Raw genomic sequence first — 20,866 nt, forward strand, 5'->3', positions numbered from 1 at the left:
CTAACAGTGAGTTCAGAGCTCACATTGTTCTGACTGCAGTAGTCATGCATGGCCACTAGGGGTTGCAAACCCATTTGCCTCACTTCTGTGGCCACAAAATATTAAATTCCCTCTAAGAGTACTGTATAATTAGGTAAAATTAATTTAACCTGGAGCCTCAGCGGGTAAGAGTAGATTACTGCAGTGTAGTGAGATGATATGCTTTGTTGCAATGCAATCTATAATTTGCATCATGTAAATCAATAACAGCATTGCCAAGTGCGTCTTCCCTGAACATAAACTCTTACCAGAAGTTGGAAATGGCTAGTCATTTTCTATCTTTGCCTCCTGAAACGTGTTAAGGAGAGCAAGCTTTATGCATCTTTCCACTAAGGAAACTGATTTATTTATTATAAGTACTTTAACGTTTCCATGCAACAAAATCACAATGTTGAACATTTATTCTTCACAGTCATTCCAATGAATCTCTGCACTAACTATTCAAAGTGGAAAATAGGTAATCATGCAGATTTAAGAATATTAAATATATTTTAAAAATTAATTTAGATTAATAGAGGAAAGATTTATTCCAAGTAGTTTCTCTCTTATTTGAATTCACAACTACCTTATTTTACTGTCATAAGGAGTCAAGAATATAGTAGGTTATTGGTATAATGCATTCTAACTTTGATAATATGAAATAAAATCACATCAAATTATTCAAATTGTGACTTTAAAATTCAACATATACATATTTTATATTATGTTATCCATGTCAACTTAGGATGATAGGTGTATGAATAAATTAAATTATTTTATTAATCTAAATTACAGAATAAGTTTTTTTTTTCATAATCCTAATGGTGTTTACTTCACTCAATTTTACTTAGCTCAGCAGAAATACTAACTTTGTATTTTAAGAAGACACCTGCATTTGAAACCTATTGGACATGTTAGGAGAGCTGGGGAATACTGTTTTGTTTAAAATAAGAAAGTAACATTATTGAAAGTTTGTTTGTCCTACTATTAAAAAATGTATCTAATGTTTGTTTTTAACTAAAAAATGTATTTAATGTTTGTTTTTGCATTACAAAATAGTTACAGAAATGATACTGTTATGACAAGTGACAGTAAAATGTTAATTTTCAGGTACTGTTTTTCTTCCCAAAGCCTGAGGAACTACAGACTGAATGCCCTCTAATTAAAGTTCTGGAAATTGTCTTACTTAAAATAATGGTGCAACTTAACATCTGATATAGAATTTTGCTGATTCATTTAGAACACAGAATTGACATGTGATTTCTTCTTTAGCAGAAAGACAAAGGTAGTGGACCCACTGAACTGATACTTTGTTGTTAATACTTTTAGAGCTAAGATTTTCACAAGGAGTTTGGGGATAGCATACCCGTTGCTATTCAGCCAGGCTTTATCCAAGAAAATAGCATAGGCACCTTGATTAAAGCCTTATTTACATAATTCTTACTGAATTTTTTATGTTTACTTTTAGGGTTATCAACTAATACCTGCAAGCATAGGCCAACGAACATCTTCATTCCAAACTAATTGTAAGTATACATATAAGCATGCCCTGAGACTCTCATTTTGAATCAACGTTTAACTGTTAAATATAGGTGATTACAAATAGTTTAAAAACTTAGGGCTATACCCAAATTACTTAATATATACGATTAATGGCTTACCACATCTGAAGAAATTAACTTGTTAAGAAAATATTTTAATGCAACCTAAAACATTCAAATTATGTTTTATCAACTTATGTGTGACACAGATATCCTCATCAAATTTTAAAACACTATCTCAACTTCCTGTTAAGTAAATATAAAATAAGGTTATATACTGAAAAATTTTGGTCAATGAAGAAAATCTATGATCACTTAATTTCCCCTTATAGTAACAAACTCACAGCTATGCTTTGAAATTAGGAGATCCGGCTATCACTTTCTGATAGTAATTTTAGAAAGCAAAGCTCATTAAATACTCTTCATAGATGAGGCAGGGGTTTATCTCAGTGGTAGAATAACTGACTGGCAAGGGGAAGAGTCTGTGTTCCATCCCCAGTACCAAAATAAAATTATTATTATTGTTATTATGATTTTCATCATCAGCTTCTCAGAGCAAATATAAAGAAGGGAAGAACCTTTGTTATCATTCACAAATTCTGAAAACCAGTAAAGACAAACCTGCAGAAGCAACGAAAGGTAGAGAATGGTAGCAGGTTGAAGTGGCATATGCCACTTGGGAGGCAGCCACAAGTGAATGTCTGAGGTCCATGCCAGTCAGGGATACACAAAGAAACTTTGTCTTGGAAAAGAACTAAGAGAGAGAGAGAGAGAGAGAGAGAGAGAGAGAGAGAGAGAGAGAGAGAGAGAGAGAGAGAGAGAGAGAGAGAGAGAGAGAAAGAGAGAGAGAAGAGGAAGAAGAAGAGGAAGAGGAGGAGGAGGAGGAGGAGGAGGAGGAGGAGGAGGAGGAAGAGACAGAGGAGAAGGAAGAGAAAGAAGATGAAGAAGAGAGAAGGGAGAATGGTTAGTTAACTGAGTCTTCTCACAGCACTATTTACATAGTTAATATCACAAAATGAACTTATAATAGTAGTTTTGGAGAAAAAATTGTTGATTGTGAAATCTAATCCATCAGGAAAAATAAAAGCCTATCCAAATTTAAAAGATATTACAAAGGAAATAGTTGGGAATGGGAATGTCTGCTACACACATAACTGATTATAAAAAAAAATAATTGAAAGAAAGAAATAAGAAATCAGTGACCCTTTTTCCAACAAATCAGGTATATAAAAAATGACTCCATTAAAATGTACCCAGTAGTCAAAAATCCAACATCAAAATGTCCTGCCAGGTTATTAATCATATCTTCATTTAATGTGATGGCAAACATTAACAATTAACAATTTCTGTTAATATATATTTAAAAGATTCTACTAGATTTTCTCTATTTTCCCATGTGGTGCAAAAATAAATCCTTAGGGGAAATTCAAAGGGTATAAAGTATAAAATTGTGAAGTGCTCCAGTAGGAGGAATCTAATGGTAAGTTTGTGAACATTGAAATATACCGCAGATGTTTTTGTTGTGTTGGTGGAATAGGTTAACATGTATGTTCAGGTAAGTTTATATGGTATTCACACAAGGTCATCTCATATTGATTACCAGCATTATGAGTCCTGTCCAATGATAAAGACCAAGGTCAGTCTTACCACAATGTGAAGTCAGCCAATTGGACCTTTGCTCTCATCTTTTAGTAGTACTCTTTTGACTGTGGCAAACCATTTTCTCTCTACCTCTTTATGCCAATTATCTACTACCCCATAGCAAAAAATTTCTAGTTCTCTTCCTGGCCTTTTGCAGACCATTGGTTTTTAATCAGCTGTTAGACAAAAGTTTCATATGTAAATTTATCTTAACAGAGTAATAACTGACAAGCTATATCCCATCTCTCCAAAACTAGAATCCTCCAAAGTGCTCAAAGGCAAAGTTAAGCTTAAATTTCACTTTATTATGTAAAGTTTTCACTTACTTCACTTCCCCAAGAGGTTCACCTTGCTAGGGAACTGAAAACTGCATTCCTACCCATCTATATAGAACTAGTTTTTTGTTGCAATGATGTAGCTAATATTCTTAATATACTAATATTCACTTTATATTGATGAGTATCAAAAGTGCTATTGTAATACCTATATACCTATACACCTATAAGAGTTTTTTTTTTTTTTTGTAAAATTAACATGACCTACACATACTGGGCAAGCACACTAGTAACAGGACTTTTGAGTTTCCTGTAACTATTTTAAAATATATAAGAATCAATAATTTTTACAAAATAAATGTAGGTTCATGTGACTTGTTTCAAATATCCTGCAAAGTTAGTAATAACTTCTCTATAGCTCTATAGAATCAAGCACAAAGATATGATATACACATATACACACCCACATCCATATCCCCATACATCATATACATATATGTACATGTATATATACATTTTATACACATACATATACATCATATATATTGTATACATCATATACATCATGTGCATCATATACATCGTATACATCATACACATACATATACATAATTTCTGAGGTAATGGTTTGGTTAATGGTTTTCAACGTCTCTTTTGAAAAATGAGTAATTTTCAATTGAACAGTTGTGTTTCTTCTGAAGAGGATAAAGTTTGCAATGCCAGTAAGTATTTAAGGTAAACACTGTTTGTTTTGGTTTGTTTTTTCTTTAACACGATAATAGCAGTAAAAGTTCTTCACCTGAATAGTTCATGCAGTGAAGAGCACCAACACATTTATACTTATCACTCTCTTGACACTTGTGTAAAAAATGAAATAATTTTATTTTTAACTATGCGCTCTTGTGGTGTTACAAACAAAACAAATTCAATATTTTTTAATGCATTATTCCATTATTCCATTATTTTACTATGCATTATGTTGTAATGTTTTTTTTCAAAAATATTTAAATATTTAAATTTCTTGTATTTTATCATATACATTATATTTTATATTATTTTTTACTCCTCATTTAGATAAATTTAAAAATCCATAAGCAGAAAGGTGTGAAGGAATTAAAGGATTCAGTGCTAATCAGTGATATATCATTGTTCTATTTTGGTTACACATTTATATCACAATAAGAACACAGTGTGCTACATGTATTGCATACCCAATAATGAGTATCACAGTAGTTGTGAAAGTTATATGATAAAATAACAATGATAAATTAGTACCTCTAGAAGAGAAATAATCAAGCATAGTTGTTAAGAAAATCACATGCATAGTGTACTTGAAACATGGGTAAATTTTACAGCTTTCTATTCTGGCTATGTATACACTATTTACTTTTGTTGTTAATCTAAATTGTAAGTCATCCTTCTTCACACTAAGATGAACTCAAAATATTGTCTAGATACTTAAAGTACTTCTTTTTGCCCTATAAATATGTAGAAATGTAATTATATATGTAAATAGATTTCATCTAATTGAGCTATCAAGAAATTTAAAAACTGAACAGTATGGATACATTTTTATTTGAAGAAGCCTGTGCCCAAAACTGGCAAGGCTAACATGACAATTTAGAATGCATACATTCTTTTTTTTAAAGCTTCAACATCTGCAAAATAAGTGAAAGTTACACAATTTTGAAAGGTAAGTATCTAAATACTTTGTAGTAACTTTAATGATTGCAAAAATGTTAGCAAATACATGCTTATAAATAGATATCTTTATCAAAGAGTTCATCACATATCAGTGCCACATTTTATTATTTTAAAATGTTAGTCTTAAAAACATATGTAATGCAATTTATAAAGTGCCTAGATTTTGCTTTGTTTTGTTTTGTTTCCAGAAATGCATACTAGATACTCTAGAAATCAGGCAAGTGTCTCAAGGGTTCAAGGCCAAATCTTGCTACAAAATCAGTTTTAAGACAAACAGAAAACAGAACAGAAGCATCAGAGACAACTATAGTTTGGAGCTATTTAATTTTACATCATTTTATTATTTTATTTATACCCAACTGAATTGACCATTAGTATTTTGCAAATTTCTCTTAAATTTAATGTATCTGTCCTGAGTCATACATTTTATGATCCCAATCACCTTTTCTCTTTATTTTCAAACTGTTGAGTTTTTGACAAGCTATTTCAATCCAGCATGATGGAACTTATTGTTTCTTGCACCATGCTGTGGCTACAGTCACTGACAATAATTTTTCCTGGTCCATACATTGGATGTTGGATGTAAGTATCTCACAGATACTTAGCTTTCTTTGCCTTCAAAACTCAGAGATGGCCACAGAGAGCATACAGTTAGAGCTAGTTCCAAATGACAATCTCGTGAACACTACACTGAAATCCGAATCCTTATATCCTTTCTGCATCATTCCATATCGTTCACATTTTGATTATTTTTTTCAACTGAGTACAAATTGAACCCTATTTTCTAGCTTCTGCATCAAAGCAGTCTATGATTCATTTGCAGTCCACCCTAGTGGAGTAAATATTACTAACAAATAGTGTCTCCACAGTTTAGTGGGTAGAATGAGAAAGATGAGCTCTGCAGACATGTGACAGTTGGGCTAGGATTTGAAGGTATAAGGATTTTCTAGACAAGTACCTAGGAATGAAAAGAGAGAAAAAGAGATAAGGAAGAACATTGGTATGTTTAAAGAAATTAAAGCAACAACTGTACATGAGAAAAGTAAGCTCTTTTTGGCCAAGAAGGCTCAATGAGGTGGGAATTCCTACATTGGACATTGAAATACCTGAAAATATGAATGAGTAGTAGTATCAGGTAAGCACACTGAGTGAACAGTGGGGAATGCTATTAAATTCTGAATTTTGGAATTTCAGTAAAGGACTGGTCTGTCATGAGAGAGAAAGGGGACAGAAATGATTGAGGCACTACAATAGAAAGGTCAGGCTTTAGAAGTGCCTGCAAACTCTTCAGAATGAAAAGCTTTGTGGAAGCATTTGTAGAAATCGTCTGAGTTGGAAACTTCATTGTTGATGTGTGAAAGGAACATTGAATTCAGAGGCAGAGCAAGCCTTTAAAGTCAGTTTTCCCATTGTTAGCAAGCACATAGCAGATTGAAAGAGGGGTCTCTAAGAACAAAGAGGTAAGGACTTTAGAAGGTGATCTTTACAAATATTCAAGGGGCTGCCAGACATTGCTGATGAGCTGAGTGTAAGAGGAGCGTGAAGTCTTGGTAGTGGTTTTTCTGTTCTTTCCTAGTGGGCTAAGTGTTGAAATGTGTTCATGCAAAAATATGCAGCATTCATCTCAAAGGGAAGAAGAGATAGTTTATTTTGAAATCATATATCCGTCACTATGACCTAGGAACACAGATTCAAATACTGTATTCCAGTAGATTAGCAGTTTCAAAAAGTTCTTATGGTAACAAAACAAAATCATTAATCAAACCCTTTTCAAATACCCCAGGTAGGTGGGCTACAGTCAAGTGAAACATTCTTTCTCTAGTCCTCAGATGTTATTTGATCTTCACTTTTGGATTAGTAGAAGTTAGAGTTCCATTCATATATTCCAGGAAGTTTGCCCAATAGTTACAACTAACACACAGAGGAGGGAAATAAAAAAAAAATGCTTTTCACAGGAACAAGGGAGCCCAAGATAACTTCCTTCTGGAAATGCAACATTCTAACCCCTACACAACATCAAAGTTCTCACCATGCAATATACCTTTGTGTAATGTTCGAAATAGGTATAGCTTCATTTAGGGAAATTTAGTTCATAGATATTTCATAAGAATCCCAGAGTTAGAAATATGAAAAACAGAATATCAAATAGAAAATTAACACATTTCGTAATTCTTTCTGGACCTCTGTCTGAATCTCTTCCCATGCAACTTCCCTCACTTCCAGTCCCTTTAGCCAAGTGTGTGTTACTGAATTGCTAAAGGGAATTTAAAATTTACCGAGTACCTACTATACACACTTTTAAAAACACATTTCAGTGCTATAACAAATGGCGAATTTTATCACTGATTAGCATACAAATATAGAAAAACCTGACCCATCCAGCAATTCTTTTTTTTTTAATTGGGTATTTTCTTATTTACTTTTCAAATGTTACCTCTTTCCAGGTCTCCCCTCAGGAACCCCCTATCTTATCACCCCTTCCCCACCTCTCCACCACCCACCCACCCACTCCTGCCTTCCTGCCCTGGCATTCCCCTACATTGGAGCATCAAACCCCCTCAGGCCAAAGGGCCACTCCTCCCACTTATGTCCAACAAGGATATCCTTTGCTACAGCCAGCAGCTGTAGGTTATAAATAAAATGTGAGAAATTCTAGTTTTTGTGCCAGTTAATATAAGAAATATTTTCCCCAGTTTTAAATTGTCTGAAAATTTAGGTAGAAAATTTGAGACTGTTTGCTTGTTCTATTCTAATTTTATTTTGAAATAGGGACTTGCTCTAAAGTGCTCACTGCACCATGTAATCCCAGACAGCCTTGAACATTGGGTAGTCCTCAAACTTCAGCCTCCTTAATGCTTACAATTACAGGGATGAGCCACCATGCCCAACTTAATGGATTTTGATGATAAAAGGGAAGGAGTCATGGTTATATAAAATAAAGCTATAAAGAGTAGCAAATATAGGCATAGGAAATAACAGAGTTGCAACAACATTGCAATAAAACTAGTTTTTATTACCCATGATTAATACACGACTCCACTAGACTTGCCTAGTGAAATCAGTTCATGTAAACACTGTACCATTAACTATCATATATGTCCTGGTTATAAATAGGTAACTAACATTATTTTCTTTCTAACATTATAACAATTATAATTAACCCCATCCAAACTTCTAACCCTGCTCTGCAAGATTACAAAGTGTGTAAAAGTGCTTACTGTGGAGGACACTGATGACCTGACTTCCATCCACAAGGTGTCCCCCAACTCCACGCACATATTGTGGGATACACATACACATGTTTTTTTTAAAAGAATTAAGAAAGTTTGTCAAGCTCAATTACCTTAACCCTCATGTGGAATTCAGGATAACATAATTTGTCAGAGAAATTCCATAAATGAAACTTCTCGATGTTTTTAACATACAGAAACCATTTAGTAATTTTTAAAACCCTTATATATTGTCTTGAAAAAATACCTTTTACTTATAAATAAGGTCAAACAAGATGGTTGATGCTTCTGGCTACTTAGTGGAAAAGATAGTTGGTATTTACAGCCAGAAAACAGTGCTTGTCCACAAAATGGCATTGCTTCGAATGCTTGTAAAATGCAACACTTGTCTGAAAATTTCTGAGTTTTTTTTTTTTTTAAATACCCGACACTTCTTTCTTTTACCATTCTCTTGTAGCTTGTCCCTCTAAGATTTCAACAGACGATTCTTAGTATTGTTGGACTTAACAAAATTATACTACTCACAAGATTATTGCATCTACAAATTTAGTGGGGTCCCTCCTGAAAAGTTGTCTTTTAGCTATCTAAGCAGTATTTACTCACAGTAAGAAAGCATCTAGTAAATGTTTTTAATAAATGTTAGATAAAGGTAAATGAATTACTCATTTCAAGTCTTTGGTATTTTTAAATCTTTACATTTCTTCAGATCTTTGCTTCCTTTAAGTTAGGCTACACTTATCTGCTAATTGATTTTAAGAAAAAACATCATGTTCCCCTGGATATAAAAGCACAAATGATTGTCTTTTTTCTACTATATTTTTGACAATTATATTAAAGTCTTATTTTGGTACTTGATGTGCTAACACTGGAGTCCAGCATAACTTTCTCACACTGTTTGCCTCTTCATATTTCTCTTTAATTAATATTCACTTTGATGATTCTGGCACTCTTCCTGCCTTTAAAGGAAAAGTCACATTTTTAGGTGATGAAAAGATCTTTATGTAATTGTGTAGCTAAAATCACTGATTTTAAAAGTAAAAATAATGACTATGCATTTCTAACATGGAACCCTAGTATTTCAGAGATATCTCAAATTTTTCAAGCAAAGATAGAACTAAAAATATATTTTTTTATTTAAAATATAATTATATCATTGCCCCTCCCTTCAACCACCCCTACCCACTCCACTTAAACTCATGACCTCTTTCCAATTGTTATTGTTATTTCTCTTCTCGTTTTCTCTCTCACCTTATATATTCATGTATATTTGAATATATAGAGAGATATACAGATAAATATGTTTTGCATAATATATGAATGCATCATGCTTACTCCTTCTGTGTTACTAGTATATCTAGACAGAAAACGATGCTTCTCCACAAAATGGCATTGCTTCAAATGCTTGTAAAATGCAACACTTGTCTGAAAGTTTCTGAGTTTTTTTTTTTTAATACCCAGGACTCCTTTCTTTTACCATGTTCTTATAGCTTGTCTCTCTAAGATTTCAACAGACGGTTCTTAATATTGTTGGACTTAACAAAATAATACTATTGAAGTCAATAAGACTTCAAGACTCACCAATTGGTATTGAATAAACAATCAGATAACCAGTCCCTAGGGAAGACTTTTTCTTCTTTCCTTAGCATTGCTCAGTTGCCTGTAGGGATAGGGCTTTCTTAGATTTGTTTGGATGTAGGGTCCTGTGAAAGTTTGCCCTTCTATGTTTGCATGGCTATTGCTGTAATATTTCTTTGGGTCTTGTTTTGGCAGCCATATTGTTGAGGTATCAGGGTTGCAACATAATACATTTTTAAAGTGACTAAACCTCCTGGAACATGTCTAGTTTAAAACCTTATTACTGAAAAGAAAGATCAAGGAAGGCACTATGAGATCAATGAGAGATAAACAAATAGAGGGTAGCTTGTGTAGCAACAGTGTGTAAGAAAAAGTTCTGAGCTTAAAATGAAGACAGAATTGATCTGGGAGTGTGAGGATGCCAGAAGGATGTGTACTTCAAAGCGTAATAGTCAAGACATGTATCTATGTAAGAGCCCATGGAAGTCAATGAGCATTGAAGAGAACAAAGCTGATGTGACCTGTGAACTTGTATTACACAATTAAGAGGAATAAAGGTAAAGTAGGTAAAGTGAGACACAATGTCAAGAAGAAGATGTTGATTGTGAGACGTTAAAAATATGGATAGCGATGCCCCCCAAAGAAACTCCTACATTATTCACATAGAAATACAGCACTAGATTTCTCATCTTTGTGTTATAATTTCAGCACTTATCTCTAGGTACAGGGCTCTGTAATGTTTCAACCTGTAACAGACTGGCCTGGCCACCAGGTGGCTGTCTTGCTAGGGTTGTTTCAGGTAATTGAGATGTGGTCAAAGTCCCCCCCCCCCCCCCCATGGCACAATTTTTAGAAACTTATAGTCTACCTACAGTCTTATTTTACTATCTAGACAAGTTTTTCCTTTTGTATATATGTGGTTTGAATCCAAGGCCTTGTACATACTAGGCAAGTGACCGAGTACCGAGCTTCATCTCTGGCTGACTACATTGGATTCTTCCTTTCTTACTATCTACCAGTTCAGAAAATTGACTTATATATTAGGTTTCCCAACTGAGCAAATGAAAGTGAAGTAATTAATCAGATTTGTATGTAGTTTCCACATACCCTATATTATAATTGATGGCCTGCCTCAGAAAAATTTCTTTAATGCTATTCCTATCATCTAACATTGAATTGTGGTCTTTGAATTTTTTTTAACTTCTTTTCCATAGTGCACTGATTTTTGAGTCCCTATGGCAGACTTATAGCTGTGCAACAGGCTATTCACTAAATTACACGAAGGGAAAAGGATAGCCAGACTCTCTAAAGCCTTCAGAGGTAGCTTGGTGACCATTTGAATAGTAATCGTTAGCAAACACACATCCAGAAGCTCTGTCTTCATTATACTTCATGGTATTCATGCCACAGAGAACATAAAGTTCTCAGTGTATGGTTCTTCAAAAAGTATAAAAATCCAAGACTGTAAATTTAACTCTTAATACTAATAGATAATGCATTAAGTATGCATTACAACTAAAAATGGCACAACCTACTTTTGAAAAAAGCAAAGCACTCTAATTAACATTCAAAGCACCCCTCCACAGAGAAAGTATGCTGTTTATTGCTCTAAATTATTCTTAATTTTTCACACAATTTGTTGTAAGCATCTGATTAAAAGGAGATCCCAGAACTATTACTTAATGCTTTTTTTTTTTTTTATCAAATTGCAGGGTTTTCCCCTTCCCCTTTCTGTCTATGAAGGTTATAATAAAGAATGAGTAGCATAAAGTGTCTCAGTACAAGTTAGATAATAATGCAAAAATATCCTTGAATAATGCTGAAACACTTACTCTTATAGTGTCAGCACGATCAGGAATTAATGGGATCAAAATGAAATATTCACCAAGCTCTCTGGCCTCTCAAGGTTTCTGTGATTTTATTGGTGAGTCAACATCAGTTATCAAGAAACAAACAATAGAATAGAATAGTGTAGTCCTAAATATTAAGATCATGCATGTACAAAGAGGTAGAGAACCAACCACTGATGCCTGCATTTCAGCTAAGGCTCCTTCCGAAAGTGCCCTTATCAATTAGTATGTAGCATATCCTTATTTTACAGTTACCTTCATCTCACTGAGCATCTATTTCTTATGTGTCATTCAGGCCCTTTGCATAGGTACCTTAAATGATACACACTATGTCAACTTTCGTACTTGATCAAAGGCGTTTTGTTTGTTTTGTTTTCTCTTGTTTTTCTAGACAGAGTCTCACTGTGTAGACCAGGCTACCCTAGAACTCACAGAGATCTGCCTACTTTTGCTGGGACTAAAGACTATGTCATCTCGATAATTTCTATTTTTCTTTTAATTTGTCACTGTTCTGTCATTTCAGACTGGAAACTACCCTTTTATGAGTCACTTATTAGCATGTGCACTTTTATTCCTGAACAATAATTGTTACCATACTCTTAGGTTAATACTTATTTTAAATTGTTTTTGTTGTCTTATCCTCTTAAATGAAAAATAACAGTCCTCTGTTAAGGGTTGGAAAACAGCCTCATCGAATAGAGAATATGAAGCAAGAAAGGGACCATTTTGTATTGATTATACTGATAAAAATGTAAGTTTAAAAGACAAGAATTTATGGGAATATGAACCAAGTGGATCTTTTATAGATTGCTGGCACAAAAACAAATCTGTACAAATACTTGGGAATATGTTGGCATTATCTCCTAAAATTGGATATTCACAGTGCATAATTTTAAATAACAAATTAATTATAGCATGAGAGCCATGCATGGGTGGTGCAATGATAATAGTGATTCATACACTAAGGGTTATAATTAACCCCATTCTGTAATTAACCCACACTTAGGCCAGACTCTTAGATTTCAGGAGGCTGAGTATCCAAACATGGAAGATTCAGTATGGCAGAGTTACAGAGGATAGCGGTAGGTGTATTTTGTTTGGTATAGTATTATTTTAGTCTTGTAATTGTTTCATAAAAGTGTATTAGTAAATAGTTTATGATTTAATGAGGCAAGACATGTGGGAAGAAATAATGATTATTTGCTATAGGCAGTTCCAAGTGACAGGTTTTCATTTATAACCAAGAAGGGGAAAATGGAAGATGCACCAAATGGATTGTCTTTTGTTTTTGGTACATGAGGGAGAAGGTGAGATCCATCAAGGTGCAAGAAAAGATATATAATTGTCATTAGTACAATTCAAGTATAACAATCCATTTATTTTATAGAAAATATTACAAAGGTGTAAGTAGTCACTCTTTCTTTTAGTCAACACAAGCAATGCAGTACAAATAAACTTTGCTTTGTAAGGGTGAAATTATAAGAAGAATGAAAATATGTAGAATTATTATTGACAAATAATTCCTTGGTGCTGAAGAGGACAAGGCAGTCAAGAGTTCCTGCTGCTCTTCTAAGGGACCCAAGTCAAGTAGAATGTAACCTCCTGAAACATCAGTTCCAGAGGATACCCAGCCCTCTTTTAGCCTAGAACTTGCACAGGCATGCAGAGATAAAAGTATTAGGTACAGCCCCAGATGCTGCACACTTACCCTAAAATTCTCATAACAATCAAGGATGAAAATAATACTAGTCTTATTCAACATATGATGAAACAGAGGCCAGGAGACCTTGAATATATTTTTTAAGGTCCTACAACTCTGCAGGGATGGCTGCCACTCTAGACTCAGACTCACCTAACTTTCAACTTACATTCCTTTCTCCTAAAGTAGAACACGATTTGGAAGTCACCCTTCCAAGTGAAAACAGTGTTGATTTCTGAGATGATTCAGTTTTGTATTCACCCCCTCCTCCTAGCTGCTTTCTCTGCACAGAGCATGTGGCTGTGCCAATAGCTTTGCTGTCTATAGCACTGGCAAGTGACCCATTGGCCTTTCTCTTGACCAACTGGACATCGAACAGTGCGAAAACAAAGCCCTCCGAAAGCTGGGAGAGTCACACTGTGGGCTGCTCCCGCATGCAGGTGGGTACATAACTAAAGGGTCCTGTGACCCTTCCTGAAAATTGTGCGTGAGTAAAAAGCAGGTAGCCACAGAAGCTCTACTTCTAAGAAAAGATAGCTACTTCTATATCAGGTTAATAGCTAGTATTCAGTGGATCCTTGCTAGAGAACCACTTTAATTCTTTCTAGCTGTGCAGTTTTTAGCAATATACATCAATCCTTTTAATATTCAGAGTTGGAGTCTATAAAATATATTTGATCATATTGGAGTGAACAAAGGTTCTCATAGGGATTTCAAGAAACCACATACTCATTTCAATTTCTTGACAAAACACCCATTAAGTGTTGCTGAGAAAGGACAACACGTGATTTTCTTCCATTCCTATGATGAAAATGAGACTAGAATTATCCTTAGAGATGATGGCTCCCTTGTGTTTTGTTTGTTTCATGTTTTTACTACATTCCTGAAAAACTGTCCTTCCCCAGTTTCTTCACCCCCTATATGTGAACAGTAGGCTTAGTGGTGGGACCTTACTTCATGATCCATTGCTGGCCTCATTATAATTTTAAGATATGTTCAAATACTCAAATCTCTAGTAATCTCTCCCTCTACCACATAGTAATGGCCAATTCTTTGAGAGCAATGCATTCATCTTTGCATACAAGTTAGAGCTTACATGTACTGCCTCTTTCAAAAAATATAAGCTCAATGAATCATTATTTAGCCAGATATTAATAAAACTTATCTGCAAAGTCAAACATTGATTATTGTCATCAGAACAGGATGGAGACAAGCACTAGAATATTGAATGGTATAGTTTGGGTAGTATATATAAACAAAGTGATTTTGAATCTAGTAAGGTCGACTTTGTGAAACATGAATCCATGAAAAGTTCTGTATGTAAAATAAGTCCACTGAAGGGAGATCTCACATTTTTCTATTAGTGATATAGATAGTAACCATGCCTTTCTAGAAAGTGGCTTTTAGAGTGTGATCCTCTATCATAAAAGACAGAGATCATGTCTATTTTCAGATCATTGTTAAAAGATGTACACAACTTGAAACTCATTATAAGCTTACCTTTTTGGAACAATGAAGGTAGAACATATTAGTGAAAAAATGCAGACTTATAAAATTTAAATCCTTAGTAATAGCTGTATAAGCATAATTAACATAATGATCCATTTCCTAGAAACTGACTACTAGAACCTAGGATTGATGCTTGTTTCAGTATCTGAGAGTATATTTTCACAATGCATGATTTTTTAGACTATCATCTTTATTAACATTTGAAAACAATGGAATTTTAACCTTTTCAAGTTTACAGGTGACATGAAGTAAGTGAACACATCCTTTCAAGAGAAACATGGGTGTTTCTCTTGAGTTTTCAGACTTGGTTCCTTAGGAAATAAAAGTGAGTGCCTTCTGCCTTAAAAGTATAAAACGATAGAGTGCTCACCTATCTGACATATTAGCTTCATGAAAGAATATGTGCAAATACAGTTTTATCATTTGTCCTTTACTAGTTTAACTGAAGAATAGGTTCTATTTGAATGCTTCTCCCCCACCACACATAACACGATGTGAGAAGCCAGGTTCTTAAATAGATTTAAAATTTTTAATTTCTTAATATAAAATTGTCTTAAAACTTGTCTCAGAGATCCTTGTGGTGAAACTCTGTCAAGAAAATGTCTTTTTCTCAACAAATTTCCTAAGGGTAACATGCTGTTTTTCTTGTAATTATTTTGCCTCTTAATTCTTATCTGGTGGCCTACTTTAGAATTATTTTGAAATTTTTGGAAAAGAATGCTAATTTAGAGAATACCCTAATGTGAAATTATTTTATAACAAAGACTGGGAATTTAGTTGCTATAAGTATCTGCTTATATTTGAATGAAGTACATTTATAACAATGAGATATTCAAAAGGAAGCACAATTATTGATCTATGTAGTGCTTCCTTTGCTACACTCACTCTCTCAGGATCTTGCTGTAAGTGTATTTCCTATTCATATTTTATTGTTGTCAAGTTAGCAAATTATGATCTGGAGCAGATGGAAAAACTGCCATGGTTCAAGTACTTAAAATTTATTCTGGGGCATAGTGATTGTTTACCGTCAAACCTCTCCTTGTAACATATCAACAAATTGAATCATGAGCTAGTCCATCAGAGATATTTGAATCTTTATTATACATTGAAACATTATTTTTATTATATTGTGATATTATACTCTATCAAAGGAAAATTATCATTTCTTTTTGTTGTTTTGTACAAGGCTACTAGATTAATAAAGCTGGCCTTGAGTGACTGTATTGAGGCCCTCTTTCTGCCTCAGTCACACCAGAACTGCAGGTTCACGCAACTAAACCTAAACATTAATTTATTTTTAACACAAATTAATTCAAAGATTTACTTCATTAAGTTAAGATGGCCAAAGTTATTCTGTCTGTCTAGGTAGATGGATGGGGCGATGGAAAAATAAAAAATGTGAGGTAGATGGATGTACATGGGAGGATGATACATAAGTACATAATAGACAGATAGTAGGTAGACAGAAATATGATAGAGTATGACAGTAGACAATATTTTACTCATTACTTGTATTTGAATTTATCATAATCTTATTTGTTTCCCTTTCTTATTCCTTTATAAATTATTTCATAGGAAATGAAAAACCATAAAGTGAATCTTCATATTTCTTGAGAAGATTTAAATATGAATATAGAAAGACACTATACTGTATATTTTCTGCTGAGAAGGAATTAGAACTGATGATACTTTTGTCTCTCTTGACTTCCTCCCTCCCACACCACCAACTCTGATCCACTTTGGTTTTATCCTAGGTCTCTGGGCTATCCAGCCTAGTCCTCCACACAGTGTCAGGCATGGGCTCCCTCTAGTGGCATGAGTCTCAAGCTGGACCACTCCCACAAGTTCTGTGCTCCATTACTCTAGCACATCTTGTAGACAGAACAAATAAGTCTAAGATTTTGTGGCTGCATTGGTGCTCCAGCCCCTGTACTGGAAGCCTTGGCTGATTATAGGAGATTGCTGCTTCAGACTCCTTACTCACCGTTCCTAGGAATTTTAGTTAGATCACCCTCATAGATTCCTGGGAGTTTCAAGTGACTTTGATGTCAATAGTAGATATTTTAAAATGTTGAATGTGATTTGAATTTCAAAATAATATAGTTATAATCTCAAGAAATAATTTTAAAGGCAGCAAATAAGTACTTTGTTGAAGTATTCTTGACTCTTGGGCAAATCATACCCACATAAAACTATTCAAAAAATTCAATAATTTGTTGAGGAATTTTTTTGTGTGCATTACTGCAGATTATCTCAACTTAATATAATGAATACATTGTAAAGAAAATCCCATAGCTGGAAGATCAAATGGAGTCATTAAGGAAATTTGCTACCAAGGAGACTAAACATTTTAGTTATCTAAGATAGTCAAAGTTTATACTACTTATTATCTATAATAATTTCTTTGACTCTCAAAAGTATACTTATTCTGATGCAAACATACATGGTTACTTCTACTCACCAGTATAGGCCAAAATAGTGTATGATGATATGTAAAGAATGGTAAGCAAATATCCCTTCCCTGGATGAGGATTAGAAATTATCTTTAAAGTATAAGATCTGTACATGCTATCACTACAAAGTAGTCTCTCTATATGTTTAAATTGAAAACTTGCATTTATAATCTGGTCAGTAAGCATACAAGTAATAAAGATGCACCACTTCTTGGGCTGGCCAAGTTTTTTTGAGTATTTCTCCTAAAGGATGTTGTATGCATGAAGTCTCCGGAATAAACTTATAGACTGAAGTGACTATGGTTCAAAGCTAAACACCTCAGGGGTGGAAGTCAGCACAAAGAAAGACATGTTACAAATAATAACACAGGGACTTAGAAATTGTGGTTTTTAAGCCTGTGTCTTTTACTGGCTATGTTTAAGACACTGAAATGACCATGGTGTTCACCTTTACTTTGTTTAGTTGTATAAGAGATTGAAGTCGATTCATTCATGGGTGGATAACAACATTAATAAGGGCTATATTAATGACCTATAAACTTTTCATCAAGTCTTTCTCTTCTGACTTTCATAGCAATCACCATGGTCATGTGTGTTTCCAGCGATGTAGTATTGCAATCCATCTGGAATTCCGTGTTTCACTGTGTGTGTGTGTGTGTGTGTGTGTGTGTGTGTGAGAGAGAGAGAGAGAGAGAGAGAGAGAGAGAGAGAGAGAGAGAGGCAGATAATTGACCTGAAGACAACAGACATTTGTTGTGTTAAATTCATTTTCATTTTTTGACATAACTCTTTATATTGTAATAGGAATGCAGCTGTATTCCATTCCTTGTGATAGATACTACTTACAGTAGTAGAAGACTCCACCAAGAGAAGCTGGCCTTGCAAATTTTCAAAGTGAAAACTTTAGTTATGCTGCAGGTAGTAGTTGTGGCTCCTGCTTAGGGGGATACACAACTGCTGTATACGGGTCTCCTTTGTCATTTCTCACAAGTAAAGGCAATTCCACATTTCCAGAATCACTCTGGTTTCAGGAAAGATGCTCTTGTTCCCAGTGTTCATCAACCAACAGGAGACACCATGTTCCCTGAAATGCAGGTAGAGCAACTGAACATCAAGAATCTCTTGTCAACTTAATGAGGCTCAGATGTCTTCTGTGAATCCAGCTGGTTCAAGGCTGCAGGCCCACTTCCCTTGGCTGATTTTTCCATTTCAGGGAGTGGGGAAAGTGGCCCTAAATCATCAAAATGGATTATACATCACTCTTGACATACATGGATACTCCTCTCCATTAACTGGAGAAGTTATAAATAGATTTAGCTGAAAAGCACTCTAAGGATAAAGTCACAATGTCCAACACTTACTACGTACATTTAAAATGTGGTGGATAGCCAGGCAGTGGTGGCACACACCTTTAATCCCAGCACTTGGGAGGCAGAGGCAGGTGGATTTTTGAGTTCAAGGCCAGCCTGGTCTTCAGAGTGAGTTCCAGGACAGCCAGAGCTACACAGAGAAACCCTGTCCCGAAACACCAAAAATAAAATAAAATAAAATGTGGTGGATAAAAGGAATTATATATTTATCTGTGAATTAATTTTGAACTTTCTTAATATAGTGAATACAAAACCAAGATCAAACTCAAGCAATGGTTAAGAGAATTCTTCATTATTTTATATTTCTCTCTCCCTCTCCCTCTCCCTCTCCCTCCCCTGTTCTCTCTCACACACACATACAAACATACACACACACACACACACACACACACATGCCAATAGATCTTGGTTTCTTTTAGGCTAGAAGTGCCACCATGTATTTAAATTTAGCTGGAAATCACATCTGACTCATGCTTTCTTGACTTATTGATACTGATGCTTCTATTACTGGTGGTAGACATGAGATAAAGAACTGTTAAACTAAAAGTAAAAAAAAAAAAAAAAAAAGAGCTGCACTAGATTTTGGACTCCAAATGTTCCAAGAAAAGCAAATAATTGAAATATAATCTGAGTGTGGTTATTACCTCCATATTTCAGTTTTATACACAGAACATTTTCAAGTATTGCTATGAGCGGTTTCCTCTTGCTTTTAGTATGGTCAGGGGACAAAAACCTTTCAACTGCATTCTTAGTATTGTTCACTAATTTTTAGCTTAGTGATGTGTCTAGCATGTGTGAAAGGCCTTGAATTCTAACCATGGCCATGCCAAAACATAATTTAAGAAGGAAAGCAAAAGACAAGGAACGTCTTCAAGGTTTGCACATAGTTACATTAGAATTTTTAAATTTGGGGGGGGGGGCTCTCCTTTTGAGAAATTACATACTTTTGAGAATTACATACTGCTTTTGCATCTTCAAATGTACTGTCTGTAGTATGAATTATAAAGTTAGAATGTATGAACATCTAAATTGAACTGATAATGAATAGAACTAGAGTAGTAAATCCATGACTGGAAATACTATTTTTGTTTTTTGTTGCTGTTATTATTTATTTGGTTCAATACACAATATGAAGTTGTAAAACTATCTTTTCTTCCTGTTTTACTGACAGATTTTACCCCTTCATTTTTTTATAAGAAAGTTCTAACTTTAAAAATTGACTAAATGGTAAAGAAGCAGAAAGAGAACAAGCAAAACTATATGGACTCTTTTTACAGTGTACAGAAATAGAAAGTTGCAGAGATCTCTGATTAAGTATAAATGTAAAAAATAGATCAAAATTAAAGTAGGTTAATAGATTAATTTTCCAGGATAAGTTTACATCAAGTCAATTAAAACTGGAATCTCTCTCTCTCTCTCTCTCTCTCTCTCTCTCTCTCTCTCTCTCTCTCTCTGTGTGTGTGTGTGTGTGTGTGTGTATGTATGTAAATGCACACATGCATGGGTGCATGTGGGTGCAATAACTGTGTTAGGAAAATTAGAGTGTAATTTAAATTCTGTGCCTCATCCCATAATTTCTACACATTTGTGACTCTTTGTCAATCCCTAGCAACAATGAAGGATGTGAAGGAAAATTAAGATGTTAACACATACTGATATTTGAAGCATGGTACCAACCTCAGAAAATCTACAACACTGAACTTGAAGGTGGTGGGGGCTGCTCTCCTTGCTTCTGGTCTTCCTACTCCCCCTCTTCCTCTTCCAACTTTACTTTTTCTCTTCCTTCTTCTCCTCCTCTTCTTTTTTCCCAACTGAATAAAGTTGGTATATAAGAAGAGTGGGTATAATTTTTTAAATAAGTGTAGCCTAATTGAAATGATTATGATGATGAATAGGTCTTCTTTCCTAATAAAATATAAACATTTTCTAAAATAGGAAAAAAACTTGAAACTGTATCTAGTGAGTTTCCAGGCTACTTACTCAGTTGTGTTTTAGTTATAG

The 20,866-nt window shown here is 34.3% G+C and overlaps 1 protein-coding gene and 1 non-coding gene across 2 annotated transcripts in view; both read left to right on the forward strand.

Moving 5' to 3' along the window:
• Positions 1-20,866, forward strand: part of Htr2c (5-hydroxytryptamine receptor 2C) — a 196,578-nt gene that overhangs the window by 16,307 nt on the left and 159,405 nt on the right. The window contains 1 exon segment of the mRNA XM_034485543.2: positions 1,487-1,544. The gene's annotated coding sequence lies outside the window, so the exon portion shown is untranslated.
• Positions 13,858-13,985, forward strand: LOC117695656 (small nucleolar RNA SNORA35). The gene has a single exon (XR_004604690.1). It is a non-coding gene; the product is annotated as a small nucleolar RNA SNORA35 (small nucleolar RNA).

This window comes from Arvicanthis niloticus, chromosome X, assembly GCF_011762505.2.
Source record: "Arvicanthis niloticus isolate mArvNil1 chromosome X, mArvNil1.pat.X, whole genome shotgun sequence".
NCBI lineage: Eukaryota > Metazoa > Chordata > Mammalia > Rodentia > Muridae > Arvicanthis > Arvicanthis niloticus.